Source organism: Taeniopygia guttata, chromosome 28 (genome assembly GCF_048771995.1).
Source record: "Taeniopygia guttata chromosome 28, bTaeGut7.mat, whole genome shotgun sequence".
Classification (NCBI taxonomy): domain Eukaryota; kingdom Metazoa; phylum Chordata; class Aves; order Passeriformes; family Estrildidae; genus Taeniopygia; species Taeniopygia guttata.
Window position 1 is genome coordinate 6,126,451 of NC_133053.1, and position 11,260 is coordinate 6,137,710.

General features: G+C 48.3%; 1 long non-coding RNA gene across 6 annotated transcripts; it reads right to left on the reverse strand.

Moving 5' to 3' along the window:
• Window positions 1-2,398: 2,398 nt before the first annotated feature.
• LOC121468884 (uncharacterized) lies at window positions 2,399-5,390 on the reverse strand. 6 transcript variants are annotated; one of them, XR_005978649.2, is made up of 3 exons: window positions 5,267-5,390; window positions 4,573-4,620; window positions 2,399-4,181 (listed from the first exon to the last, which is right to left on the reverse strand). It is a non-coding gene; the product is annotated as an uncharacterized lncRNA (long non-coding RNA). The 6 variants fall into 6 exon arrangements; XR_005978653.2 differs by having other exon boundaries at window positions 4,548-4,620; XR_005978652.2 differs by having other exon boundaries at window positions 4,573-4,864; window positions 5,267-5,365.
• Between the last annotated feature and the right edge of the window lie 5,870 nt (window positions 5,391-11,260).

The following is an 11,260-nucleotide window of genomic DNA, read 5'->3' on the forward strand; positions in this document are numbered from 1 at the left end:
ATGCAGCAGGAGAATCTCCCTGGAGGTGCCTTGCCCTTGCCCTGCTCACTCCGTCCTCAAACCCAATTGATCCCCTTTGCAAGCCCTGTGGATTTGATGCTCCCAAATCCCTCCTTTTCCTCTTTTTTTGTCCTGATGGCAAGTGAAAGAGACAGGAGGGGAATGGTGACTCTCAAAAGCTGCCAGACCTTCAGCTGCATGTCATAAACCCATTCCTTTCTCTATAATTCACACCATGCTGCTTTTCATTCCTCATCCTTTTTAGTGTGAGTAGTTACTCCATTTTCCCACTTTAATACAATTGTACCACACTTCTCCTTTCCCATATCCCAGGAAGCTGCTCACCCATTACATGGCTTTAAATGGAGTAATTGCAAGATTAGGTTCCTTTGGCCAGGCCATTAAAAAATGCCATTACAGAGGAACTGCAGGAGAGTGCCTGGAAAATCAAGCTTTGAGGGTGAAAGCTCTGCAGGCATATTTTTATTGCTATTGACCACCCCAGGGCCTCTGGGAGAAGGGAGCCAAGAGCATTTCTGGGGTTTTTGTCCTCTGAGGAAGGAGAGAAGGCAGGAGTGGCTCCATGTGGGGTGGGTGGGATCAGCTGGGATCTAGGTTGTTGTCTTCACTGAGAATTAAAAATAAACCTTGTCAGCCCTGGGAGGCAGAGCTGGAGTGCTTGTCCAGCTCCTTGGGACAGCAGGGCCAGGGAGCTCCTGGGGAGCTGTGGAGCTGAGGAAGGGCTTGGAGCAGGAAAGGCTGAGGGAGCTGGGGCTGAGGAGATGCTGAGAGGGGCCCTCAGGCCTGGGTGACCCTGTTGTGACCCTGAGTGTCCCTGGGTGTCCCTGAGTGTCCCTGTCCATCCCTGTCCGTCCCTGTGTGCAGGAGGGCAGAGCAGCCCCAGGCCCTGCTACAGGCCCAGCAATGGCCCCAGAGCCCCGGGCAGGGCTGAGCCCGGCAATTCCCTGCCCAGGAGGCAGAACTTCCCTGTGGGCACTGGAGCAGAGCCCAGAGAGGCTGTGGGTCCTCCCTGGCTGGGGATATTCCAGAGCCCTGTGCACACCCCGCTGTGCCCTGTGCTCGGGATGGCCCTGGGGTGGCACCAGCTGAGCCTCTGTGCTCCCTTAGCCCTGCCCCACTCCGGGATTCTGGGATTCATCCCCCCACATGAGTTTTTTGGGTGACCCCTGGGTGAAGGTGTTCCCGAGCTCTCTCTGGGTTTCATTCAGCAGGAAATCATTTTGCCACATTCTCCAGTGGTGTCACCGAGGCTGTCACTTGCCGGGTCACAGATGGCTCGTGACTGTCCTTGCTCCCTCTCTGGGCTGGGGATGGAAAGTTCCTGGGTGAGCTGAAGGGAAGGATCCCTCTCTGTGCCATCAGCAGGTGCTGGCCGTGACCTCCCAGCACTTGGGCCTTGTCACCGTCACCCCTCTGCTTTATCCTGAGCCTCTCCTCAGGTGGAGCCCGGCTGTGGTGGCACCCCCAGAGCGGGGAGGGACATAAAGGACAGCAGAGCCACCTGTGAGCCAGGGCAGGGCTGATAAGGAGCTGGTTTGGGAGGAGTGACTTGGAATGCTGCATGTAAATGTGGGAGTGCAGAGTCCCAGCTAAGATGTGGGCAGGTGAGATAACAAAGGGTCAGGAGGGCTGATCCCTGGAATATTTCCTGAGAGCAGCTGTGTTCAAAGCTGGCTGCAATTCACTGCCTGCTTTTCCTTGACAGGGAGGTGACCTCCCTCTGCTGCCCGCTGAGGTTTGGGGTTGATATTTGGGTAGTATTTGTCAACAGACCAGACCAAACACCACCTTGATTTGTGTTCTAAGGCACCTGCTGTTTGTAACAGGGATTTTCATGAGAGAGGTGGCAAGGGGAGGGCATGTAATTTAATCTCCAGGCTGTAAAAATCCATTTCTGCTTGTACTTGTTGATAATGTAACTGTGACACAGCTATTACAAAATGCCCCGAATGCACTTTCACAGAGTTGTCATAATGAAGGTTGGTCTGTACCCACAGGTGCAGGATGCTGCTCACAGTTTGATGGAAAACTGGAACAACTGGGGTGTTTTTTCTCTTTTTCTTTTTTTTTTTTTTTTTTTTTTTTGTGTTTATGGTCCTTCAAATATTAACATCATTTTTTTTTATAGCTGCCCTCTCTGCAGTACTTTCACCTGCAGTTGTCCAGGGCTCCATAAAATAACCTTTTTTTTTTTTGAACTAAAGAAAAACTGACTGGAGGAGGAAGACCAGGTTTGGGTGAGGGTGGATTTTTTCCAAGGAATTCCAAGGGCAGAGCGGGACCTCCTGTAAAATGAACGTTTTGTGTGGTCATCAGTTGCTTCAGGAGTATGTCGCTGTTGAGGCAGGACGGGAATGAGAAGACTGACTCAGAAGACTCCTGAGAGTAAAACTCTGGTTTATTCAAAATACACCGCTCTTTTATTTACATTCTTTCCCAACTCTTTCCCAGGCTTCTGCCTGGCTAGAAACTCTCCATTTCTCTATTTGACTGAATCTGAGACCCACAGGAGTATAGATTAAATCCTTGGAGATGTAGATGTTAGAAAAAGAACAGAAATTACCCCTTGGAACGAAACCAAACCTGTCAATGCTGGCTGGTTTTGTCTGTCTTGGTACCTGGGGTACGAGTGCCACGAGGATCTCATTTCTGGGCGGGCTGGAAATGGACAGTGAGGGGTTTGGGATGTGGGAAAATCACTGCCTGGAGAGGCTGGGGTGTGTTCTGGGAAATGCAGGCACTGGGAGAACAAATCCTTCAGCTGACTGTCAGAGCAAGACACACTTTTTGTGTCTCTTGGAGATCTCTTGGGTCACTTCTTCTGTCTCTCGTGTAGAAATTCTGGCCCACCTGCCATAATTAAAAGTCGGGATACAAAATTAGGTGGAAGTGCAGGACGGTGTGATAGGCAGGATGAGTGTGGCTCCAGAGAAGGGAACAGGAGTGGGAGTGAGCAGGATCTCATGCCCAAAGGTGGCTGGGGTGGGTCAGAGGATGGAGGATGCGCTCCTGGAGGCAGTTTGGGTGCATGAGAAGAGGCTGAGAGTGCCCAACAGGAGAAGCAGCACCATATGGGACTATAAAGTGAAGGGAAAACCCCCTCGTGATTCGTGCAAGTGAGTAAACAATTGCTGTCCCTACCTGCCTGCAGGCAAGAGGTTTTGGTGTGAGTCTGCTGTTCCAGGCTTGGCCAAGGACACAGCCTGGGAAGCTCCTGCAGTGTGATTCAGCCCAGTTTGTTTTGAAAAGCCCCACAAAAACACAAGCACATGTACAGGAGGCATGGAAACTGCAGCTTGTGTTGGGAGCACAGTTGCTGGGTTTGTACACTTCAGCCAGGAAGAAAGGAATTCTTGTTGAAACTTGTTCTGTCTGTTGCTCTCTATGTAAACTTCACATATTTTGTGGGATGCTGCATCCACAGAGTAATCAGAAAGCATGGGGGAAAAAAGAGGCAACATTTGCAGATAGTCCAGTTTCCATTTCTGCTTTGCCGCTGCACATGATTAGCACATTGAACATAACTGCTAGCGCTCACTTACAAAGACTGTGAATAAATCATTCCTTTGATCTTCTTCAAAATCCAAGAGAAAGAAGAGATAGGGTAGGATAAGGATTGCATTAAGTATGATAGTGTTTAGAATTTCTCAGTCTTGAACATTCTTTATTCAGGGACCGACATATTAAAAATTTAAATTATTCCCATTAAAACATTGTTCCCTGGTACAGCTGTCAAGAGGAAATAGAACATAACTAGGACATTTGTGTCTGGCCAAAAGTCACCAAAATCTCCAAGCATTCCCAAGGAGAACTCTCAAGGAAAGTGTCAGAATCCCAAATGACCTTGACATCACCTCCGAATCAATAGCTTGACATCTGATAGAGACAAGTGGAGAATGCTCAGCAATAAAGGGAGCTTGTGTGGTGCAGCAGCAGAACTCAGGCAAAGAATTAAGGGGTAAGGAAAATGTCAGACTATAAAAATCAACGAGATACTGTTGCCAAAAATTAGAATTCTCACTTTGGGCTGTAGGAAAGGAGAAAAGCGGTAGAAGAGGGTAGGCAAGATTCAGAGACTGATCCCCATCCTCTGCCTGTGATACCACTCCTGTTGTTCTGAAGCTTTTCAACAAGATGTCTAGGGACAAACTGTAAAGAGTCTAGAAGGGAGAAGGAGGAAAGGAATAAAAGATGATCAGATCTGAAAGTGAGTTTTATCTGGGGAAAGAAGGAAGGAAAGAAAGGGAAGGGAAGGAAAGAGAATGGGAAAGAGAAGGAAGGAAGGAAGGAAGGAAGGAAGGAAGGAAGGAAGGAAGGAAGGAAGGAAGGAAGGAAGGAAGGAAGGAAGGAAGGAAGGAAGGAAGGAAGGAAGGAAGGAAGGAAGGAAGGAAGGAAGGAAGGAAGGAAGGAAGGAAGGAAGGAAGGAAGGAAGGAAGGAAGGAAGGAAGGAAGGAAGGAAGGAAGGAAGGAAGGAAGGAAGGAAGGAAGGAAGGAAGGAAGGAAGGAAGGAAGGAAGGCTTCAGTACCTGCCGGGCTTTCTGAGCCACTCACCAGCATTCCCAGTATGTTTGCAGGTACTCCAGGGAAGCTCCTTCTCATCTGCAAAGCAGAACTGCAGCCTAAGCCACTTTTCCCATCCTGTAATTCCCCTCTTTAGCCACAGACTGGGGAGAAGTGGCAAACTGAAATAGAGTGGTGGCACTAACGTTGCTTTCTGCCGTGTTTACAAGAGGGAACACAGTTCGGATAAACCTCTGGCTGTAGTCACGCCTTATCGCCAGGACACATTCCTTTAGTGTCCGGCTGTACACGGCCGAGATAAAGACACCGAACGCCCGGACACCTGGAAGAAGCCCCGCGACAGGGGGGACGCACACCGGGGAATGAGGCTGTGCTGGAAGGGCTGCGGAAAGCACAGCCCTGAACGGAGCGAGCCTCCGGAAAGGATTCGGAACTGGAGGCACCGGGGTGCGGGCAGGTGCCCCCGGCAGTCGCGGAGGGCGGTGGGGCGGACAGCGCGGGGTCCCGGCAGGGCGCTGCGCTGCCCCGCGCCGGGAGCTGCCCCGCGGGGCCCGGGGCACAGAGCGGCGGGTCCGCCCTCAGCGAGCCCCTCCCGGGCCGAGCGGCCCCTCCGGATCCGGGCCCGACCGCGGTGTCCCCGCGTCCCCCGTGTCTCCCCGCCGCGTCCCGTCACCAGCGCTACCCCCGTGCCTCCATCTCCACCTCCCGGCCCCGCTCCGCTCACCGGCCGCGGCTCCCCCGTCCCTCAGGTCCAAGATGGCAGCGCGGCCCGCCCGCCCTCCGGCAGCGACTTAGCAAAGTCGGGCGCGACGTGCGCAGGCGCCGAGTCCCCCGGCTGCCGCGCAAGGACTACAACTCCCACCGTGCTCCACGACAGGCACTGCGCATGCTCGGCGCGGGCCACAGGGAGTAGCCGGCAGGGGCCGGGGAGGACCGTGAGGGACCGTGAGGGACAATGAGAGCCCGTGAGATTCACGGTGACGAGTAGCATTCCATATCCTCTGGAGCCAGCCTGGGAGGGCTGGGGGTGTTCATCCGGGGAAGAGAAAGCTCCAGGGAAAACTCAGAGCGCCTTCTGAGTGCCTGAAGGGGCTCCGAGGGAGCTGGAGAGGGACTTTGAATAAAGGGAGTGACAGGACAAGAGACAATGGCTTCCCGCTGCCGGAGGGCAGGCTTAGATGGAGTATTGAGAAGAAATTCTTCGCTGTGAGGATGCTGAAGTCTGGCACAGGGTGCCCAGAGGAGCTGTGGCTGGAAGCGTCCAAGGCAAGGTTGGACAGGGCTGGGAGCAGCCTGGGCCAGTGGAAGGTGTCCCTGCCATGGCAGGGGTGGAATGAGATTTTTGAAGTCCCTTCCAGCCCAAATCATTCCATGAATCTATGATTCCGTAAACAGAGTGTATATGTATGTGTGTGTATATATGTGTGTGTGTGTATACACACACTACAGTAAAAATCTTGGATCATAAAAGCACCCCTGAGGGCTTGGCTGGTACAGGAACACCTTGAGGAACCCATGGCCATCACTGGCCCTACGTTTCTGCAGTGACACCAGTAATGGGAACTCTCTGTGATAAATTATGACACGGGACCAATTTGTGTCACTTTATAAAGAGAATTTTATTAATTTAGCAAGCAAGCAGTACGGGCAAATGCAGCGCTGGGCGGCCGGGGAGCCTCTGCTCCCACCAACGGCTCGCACCGCACCTCCCGGTCTTTCAGTTCTTATACCCCTTCAGTTCCGGACTTTGTGATATTCTTGGCGTGCTCTGCATCTGCGTGGCGTGTTGCTAGGGGTCTTTTTTCTGCTGTCCGGTGGTCGTTTGAGGAAAGCTCCTATTCTTTGTCCTCCGAGGTAGCGTTAACCCTGCAATAACTTCTCCAAATATGGTAACACAGCTTTTAAAGATCTCTCAATTCCACTATCTACTAATAGCAGTACATCCTGCCCTCCTGCCCCACTGTTTCCTGTGACTTACACAATCCCTGGGACTTTTCCTGATGAACAAAAACTATGCTATTGTCTTTCACAAATCCCCCCTTTTGTCTTTTCATCATTTTGTTCATCAAACCTTTGTAATTCTTGGTGGCTTATAACTAGGATCTCTTCCATTTCTAGGTTTTCTGGTATTGACTCATATTTTGCTCTAATCAGCATCAGGTGTGATGCTTCTAGCCTTCCCTTAATAATGACAGTTCTCCGAGTTCACAATTTTACCACTGGAATCCTTCTGCAGAGGTTTATATCCATAAGGCCCCCATGATACTTTAAGGAATTTATCTCCTGCTACTGACCAATCTGAAGCTATTGTTTCACAGCCCCAGTGCCCACAGAAATATTCTCCAGGGTAGTTGCAATACCCTTTCCCTGGGTTTGATGCTGGGCACATATAAAATCCGTTTCTATCCAAACAAGGCTCTATAGGGGGTAGTTCACATAACTGTGGGTTAAAACTAGGGGATCTGGATGTTATCTGGTTCTGAATTCCCACACCATCCACTCGGGTTAGTGTCCACTTAAAAGGTCGATGTAAAGCTTGGGAGCCCTCTCCTTAGTATAGGGTAAAAAAACCAAAAAAAAAACCAACATTGTAATACCAGTAATTTGCCAATAAGGGTGGAGTCCTGACCTTGCATTTACTATATAATGTCTTATTTTCCCCTTTTTGGGTTTGTTGCCCTGTTGGTGTCTCGGGGGTAATCAGACTGGTCTTCTGGAGGAACTTAGTACTTGGCTGGCAATAGTTGGAGCATTTCAGCATTATTCTATTTTTGGGGGGCCTGGCTCTTTCCCCTCTGCCTCGCCCGCCGACTCGGGTGCTTCGAGCCGCGGGGTAAACCATCTTCTCGGCAGCAGCGGTACTCACCTGAGCGCCCATTCCCCTGCTCCTGCCTAACCTTGTACTGTTCCCAGTTCTTATCCTTGACCGGGGGTGGGTCACACGGGACCCCCTTTAGTTCCCTCCAACAACACTCTTTTATAATTTGGGCAACAAATGGAGGGGGCTCGTTAGAGTGGAAACAAAAGTTTTCTGGATGCACCCCTCTGGTGTAAATTTTCCTCAGATTCAAAGGGAATCCACTGATTTCCCACTCCCCTAATTTCAACACAGCCTCGGTTAATTCTCGTTCAGTCGTGTAACATTCTGTACAAACCCCAGTGGGCAGCCTCCCCCTTCGGCACTGGACTCCCCACCGTTCTTGGCAAACTTTACATGCAAAGCATACAAAAGGATAACAATCACAGTTTACCTTATTACAAATTATCAAATAATCACCAACAAGCAGGTAATTATATCCCTCTTGCTCCCCTTTGTGACCAACTTGAATGATGTATACAGAGTTCATCAGTTTCTCTTAATGGTAACCTTCAAGTCCCCAGGCTGGCTGGTCACCTTCCAGTGGTCGTCTGTGGTGACTGGACCTTTGACGTGGCTCGCATGAGTCCACTCCTTCTCAGCTGTTCTGATAGCAGTTTCTGTGGTAAGCAAACAACAAACGGACCTTCCCAACGTGAGGTCAGGCAGGTCTCTTTCCAAGTTTTAATAAGTACTTTATCCCCAGGCTTTATTTTGTGAATGGGGAGGTCCAAAGGTGGTCTCTGCACTAACAGCCCCTTTTTCTGGAGCTCCTCTCTCCTATTCATTATCTGTGTGATGTAGGTGTTGATTTGAAAATTTTCTATACATAGGTGGTTCATGGGGGCCTCAATGTCATATGGCATCCCAAACAGCATCTCAAGGGGTGAAACCCCCACATCAATGGAGGTTGGGTACGGATGTTCAACAGTGCTAGAGGGGTAAGCATTTTACCCATGACATAACTTAGTCAATTGTTTCTTAATTTCCCCATTCATCCTTTCCACCCTTCCGGAACTTTGTGGGTGCCATGGGGTGTGATGTTTCCACTGTATTCTCAGAGTATTAAAAATGTCCTTTGTCACCTTCGAGGTGAAGTGAGGGCCCTGGTCTGAGTCCACCGCCACCAATATACCATATCTGGGGATAACCTCTTCCAGTATTATTTTTACTACATCATGTGCAGTTGCCCTTGCTGTGGGGAAGGCTTCCACATAGTGGGTGAGGTGATCCACTATGACTAGCAAGTACTTATACCTTCCTATTTTAGGTAACTCTGTGAAATCCACCTGTACGTGAGAAAAGGGTCTGTGAACCAGCTCTGACCACCCATCACTCTCTCTCTTTGCTGCTGCTTATTTACCTTTAAGCAGGTTAGACAGCGACTGGTTACCTGCTTGGCCAGGTTATATACCCCTATACACATATCTTTAATAGCAAATTGGTCTATTAGTGCTTGAGTTCCCCAGTGCGTTTTGCCGTGCATTGCCTGTAATACTCTCAATGCCATCGCTTTTGGCAACACCTCCCGACCATCAGGTAATATCCATTTACCTTCCTCTTTTTCCCATACCCCCATTCAGTCCAATTTTTGTTTTTCTTGAACAGTAAATGTTGAAATGAATTTTGGGCCATGTGAACAGCAATATTTCTCCTCAGGGCTTTCACAAAAACATTCCAAACCACCCCCACAGGTGGTACAATTCTCCCATCGCATGTTCATCGGTTTATATTTTAAAGTTAGTAGTGCCGCTCTTTTTGCCTCCTGGTCAGCTAGATTATTTCCTCTGATTGTGTTTCCCATGCCCTTCTGGTGTCCCCGTATGTACACTATAGCTATCTCTTTTGGACCCCTTATTGCCTGCAAAATCTGTTTTATCATGCAGCAGTCCTTTACCCTGTGAATTGATTAAACCTCTTTCCTCCCAAATTTTCCCGAAAGTGTGCACAACACCATAGGCATATTTTGAGTCAGTGTAAATTGTCCCCGCCTTTCCCTCTAATAATCTTAGAGCCCTTAATACTGCATACAATTCGCATGCCTGGGCGGACCAACCCTTTACCTGTAGGGTTTTCCCATCAATTATAGCATATCCCGACCTTCTTTTCCCTTCAAGTACCCTGGATGATCCATCCACAAACAGCTTATCCCCTGTTTCCAGTTCTTCCCCCTCCAGGTCTGGTCTAATCTTTATTTGTTCTTCTATTTGTTGGAGGCAATCATGTGCTAATTCTGAGCAAGGCTCACCATACAGAAACTGTGCAGGATTTTGGAGGGCAGTGGCCTCAAGTGTTAATTTAGGGGATGAAATTAGGATTCCTTCATACTTCAAAAGCCTAGCCTCTGTAATCCATTTTTCTGCTTTCGGCTGCAATACTCCCCTTATCTTATGTGGGGACATTACCCTTAACTCGCTTCCAGAGGTAATCTTACCAGTTTCTTCTACCAGCAAAGCAGCTGCCACTATTGCCTGTAAACAGGTGGGCCACCCACGACTAACAGGATCCAGAAGCTTTGATAAGTAGGCTACTGGTTTCTTACTCCCATCCCAATCTTGAGCCAAAACTCCATATGCCGTCCCCCCATCTACATTAACAAACAGATAAAAAGGTCTCTTCAGATCAGGGAGGCTAAGTACAGGTGCAATCCAGTCAAGAGTCAAGTTTAGATACTGACACTTAAAATAACCAATTAAAAGTAGACACGCCTCTGAGAACACAGAGGGGTTAAAAGCAGAATTCCCAAGAGAATTAGCTCTCTCTGGTTCCGGTCATCACAAGGTACAGACCTCCTTCAGCAACTACCAGTTCAAGAATAGACGGAGAGAGCTAAAGAGAGTGTAAAGATGCCCTTCGTCTTCAGAGAAAAAAAAAGCAATCTCTGTTTTTAGACCCTCTGCCCCAGGGGAAAATGAGAGAGATTATAGTCCCGAAATAAAACACTAGACTATTGTTCCTAATAGTCCTTAGCAAAGCATCCTTAAAAGAGCCCTATAAGCAATCTCTATCCCTGCACAGTAGTAAGAACACTGTAACATAAAAAAAAGTGTCACACTAGCCAGTGTGTCTGAGCAGTGCCACATATAACATGAAAACACAAGAGGTAGCAGCTGTGTTTCCTAAGAGTCTATAATACAAGGGGGACTCCTCTCTTCCTCAATAAACTCAGTATTAAGTATCTTAAAAGATAAAAACTTAATTAAAGATCCAAATGAGTCTCACTATAATTTAGTAGAGTTAAGTAATAAGAAGAGAAATATTTTAGAAAGTTTTCATTTTAAATTTTGTATAGTTTTTTTCCTTTTCTTTCTTTTCCTTTTATAATAACAGTAGTAATAGTATAATAAATTTTTTCCTTTATTATTAAGTTTAGCCTGCTTTACTCTGTTCTCAATTGCATTTCACAATATTTAATTGATAAATTGCATTTTCATGGGGTGCTGGCATGGTGCCAGCGTCAAACCATGACACATATAAAAGTTTTATCTTTCCACTGAAATTTCCTATCCACTACCTGCAGTACCCAAATAGTCCCAATAATTGCCTTACTTGCCTTTTAGTCCTCGGGGCTGGGATTGAGAGAATCTCCTTTTCCTGTCTCACTGTCTCCTCCTCTTGTCCTGCACCTTAAAGGCTTTTTGCACATTCTGTCCCCTAGGGACGGCTCTCTTAATGCCCTGTATGATTATGTTCTGCAGGTCGTCCATATGGGTCCTATGCTGCGGGTCTTGGTTATTCCATTGGGGATTTTGCAGGGGCCTTTTAGTGTCTGCTAATGGTCCCTGTTGATGTTTATTATCCTAGGTTCTCATCCCCATTTCCCTTATAATTCTCCTTTTCTCTTTAAAATCCCCCAAACTC